Raw genomic sequence first — 3,888 nt, 5'->3', positions numbered from 1 at the left:
ACAACTTAAACATTTTAGTTTTCAAAACTGTTTTAGGTGCAAGTAGTTCCACTTCTTAGCTTTAAAATGACTACTTGCACATCTCCACACGATTTTTCTACAATTTATGGTGATTTTTACAAAACAGTCTGTATTTTCAAGCACAAATCCGGACCAGTCTGTGAATATGAGCATTTTAACACAAGTTAAAGGCTTCCAAAAATCATGATAAAAATTATGAGTAAACTAGACACAATTTAGGAACTCTCAGAATTTACGGATCTAGTTTTTGACTCCGTATGATTTTTCTATGATTTTTCCAAAACAGTGCAGAAAGGTTAAGAGTTAGTTAACAGCTTCTAACTTTCAAAACACTTTGTAACATGTTGAGCAAAGTGTTAAATCTTTGATAACTTCATATATTACATGTATTTCTTGTAGTGGTATATTTATATAATAGGAAATTACTTACTGAATTTATGAGAATCCTCCATCATAACCATTAGTACAAAACAAAGCAAGATAAACATAGCTATATTGTACTATACTTTTGACTTACATAGAAAGAGTTCTTGTACACCACAAATAAACATACTAAACTATAATGAGTATAGTTTGGTTGCATATACATTTCAAACATTTTGATAAACTATAATAGGTATAGTTTATGATCATTTACATTATATAAGGTTTTCACATGAATGAGGTACATTCCAAAGTACCGGGTTTTCATATAAGGGGGTACATTCCAAAGTACCGGGTTTTCATAAAAAGGGGTACAGATACAAAATACCGGGTTTCCATACAAAAAGGGATACAGATACAAAGTATTGGGTTTTTATACAAAAAGGGTACAGATACAAAGTACCGGGTTTTATACAAAAAGGGGTACAAATACAAAGTACCGGGTTTTTATACAAAAAGGGGTACATATACAAAGTACTGGGTTTTTATACAAAAAGGGGTACAGATACAAAGTACCGGGTTTTATACAAAAAGGGGTACATATACAAAGTACCGGGTTTTTATTACAAAAAGGGGTACAGATACAAAGTACCGGGTTCACATAAAATAGTTATTATGATATTAAAACTATATTTCGTCTAGAATTGTTAGAATTCAACTATAATGGTTGAGCGTATATGCTTGAGTCATATAAGAATTTGGTCTTGATTGGCTTAGAATTGGTGGGGCCCGCCTCATCTCCTGTTCCTCGTTGGGTTGTTGTGACAACCCGAAATTTCCATTCTGAACAAACCATATCAAGCCAATATAAGTAGAGCAGTTACAATGTAAACTCAGATTTCGAGTATAAGTTTGGCAGTTTTCAGGATTTTACACTTAAGAAGATATTAGGAGAGTGGATGCACTAGGGTTTTGTGCAACACTATTATTCCAAGACTCTAGGACATTAGAGTTCGTTCCAGGAATAAAAATATTTTCTGCCAAAAATATTTCAGGACTATAAATAGATTTCTGAACTAAATTCATTCATTATTCACAATTCCAACTAGAGAAAAGCCGTTTTCTCTCTCACGGATCTTCGGATTTTTATCCCAAATCGTGAGTACACTTCTCTAGTTGTGTTTTAATGCTTGTTTATGCCTATTAACATAGATTACATAGCTAAATCATCCGATTTAGGAGTTTACTCCCCAAGGTGTTCTTGGGCGGTAAACTCCCGAAACCAAGCCTAGATTGTCCCCCATGATTAGTAACTACCTTGGACTTGTATAGGAGTGTGTTAGGGACAAGAAATCAACCAAGAAACACCCAAGTTAGGAGTTCACGGCCCAAGAACAGCTTAGGCCGTAAACTCCCTTGTAACTTGCTCAAATGGTGTTTTTAGGGCACCTAAGGCTTGGACTCTATTTTAAACAAATACCCTAAAGTGTTTAGTACTTAGAAAACATAAGAAATCACAAGTGTTGAAGAGTTTATGGCCAAGAGTGGTTCTTGGGCCGTAAACTCCTTTAAAGGGGTCAAATGACACCCTAAATCCTTCCTTAAGCCAAGAGACCAATTTGGGCATGTACCTAAATGAGTTTTGGACTAGTTAAAACACTTAGAACTCCAAGAGTAAGGGAGTTTACGACCCAAAAGGTTCTAGGGCCGTAAACTCCATAAAATAGTGCTAAATGTGCCATAAACTCTTCTAAAGCCAAATACCAAAGCCTATATTTGTTCCTAGTTAATTTAGTGACTTGAAAGCACCATATAAACCCTCCCAAGGGAGTTTACGGCCGTAAACTCCAAGGGAATGTGGTCTCTGGGCCGTAAACTCCCCAAAGGAGTTCATATGGTACCCAAACACTTGTTTAAGCCTTGAAACAATTCCCCACTAGAGTTGTGATAATTCTAAGCACCATTTAGAGCCTTGGTTGAGAGTTTACGGCCAGGAGTTTACTCCCCTGGGCCGTAAACTCCAATGAATATGGTCATTAGACCTTAAACTTCCATTAGGGGCTTTGCACTCTTTTGTTGCAACCCATTAGCCTCCTAGCACTTGACCAAAAGTGTTTTCCTCGCGCTTAAATGTTATTACTTGTATAATTAGTGTTATAATCACTAATTATTTATATACATATGTTTTCATATGTAATTAGGATCGTTGTGTGTGTCTAAGTCTTCACTTGACACCAAGCACTTGTCCGATCCTTCCGTACGATAATAGTCTGTTCAATTCCAGTCACTTACTGTAGGTGATTTCATACCCCTTAACTAATGTTTTAAACTTTTTTTTAAATGTTTTATGGGGGGGGGGGGATACAAGTAGAAACATGCTTGTTATTATATCAATCACATGTGATTAATAAGTAGAATTATGCTAGTTATTACATCAATCACATTTGATTAATATACAGCATTCAAATGATTTGGCTATTCATTAGCCGTTTTACCAAACAGTTTCCTTCAAATGATTTTTATAAACATTTTATATGTTTTAAACTCCTTATTACACTGTACATCTTACTCTGTACATTACCTTTCAAACTTATTTACAACTGTGTTTCAAACAAATATTTCCTTATACTTAAACTGTTTTATCAAACTTATGCCTTCAAATTGTTTTATAGATTGACATCAAGTCGATCTTTTCTTAAAATAATATTTCTGTTTCAAATGTCTTACAAAACTTATTTATGCTTTTATATTATAAATTGCATGCCTCTATATGTATAGTTATATAAGAAATGTTTAAAAGACTTAGGAAGGCTATCCACCCTATTTCCTTTTCATGCTTGAGATGTGGTCTGGTGGGATATCGGGTACTCGTCTGAAAGTCGTTTAAATATTAGTTATATATCATGTGTACATATATAGTCATAAAAGGTCCTTCCAGTTCATCCCATGCCCTTGGGTAGCAAGGGTATACATCCTTGTCCATATGTACCAGCTAGATTACTAGTAAACTACCATATGGGTAGTTTAGGAAGATACTAGAACAATTACTAGAACACGATATCATACAATGATTCAGTTCATTCATGAGTCAATACTTTCTAGAACATTACAGTACATCACATATACAACTATACTAGGATGATTACATTACTATACTTGCTAGGTAGAGAGCACGTACATTACAGTTACAACAGTTCATTACATTACTATACTTGCTAGGTAGAGAGCATGTACATTACAGTTAGAACAGTTCATTACAGTACATATACGAGAATACGATAATTATTGTGATTTAAATCGGAGCATGACTTAAATGTCATGACTCGAGTTGTAGCCAGAGTCTCTTGTAGGGAGAGCGTGAGTTTGCGTATAGATCTATACTGGATTGACAATCCTACACCTTGCTGCTAGCTACAGTCGGACCTGCAAGTCTGCGGGTGCCAAACGTCATTCCGTTATTATGACCATTTGTATGTCGTTGTTATCCGTCGATAGTATGGTGCA

The sequence above is a fragment of the Lactuca serriola genome, chromosome 8 (genome assembly GCF_051521515.1).
Source record: "Lactuca serriola cultivar US96UC23 chromosome 8, Lser_US96UC23_V15, whole genome shotgun sequence".
Classification (NCBI taxonomy): Eukaryota; Viridiplantae; Streptophyta; class Magnoliopsida; order Asterales; family Asteraceae; genus Lactuca; species Lactuca serriola.
The sequence above is the reverse complement of the archived record's forward strand: the minus strand, read 5'-3'. Positions refer to the sequence as shown.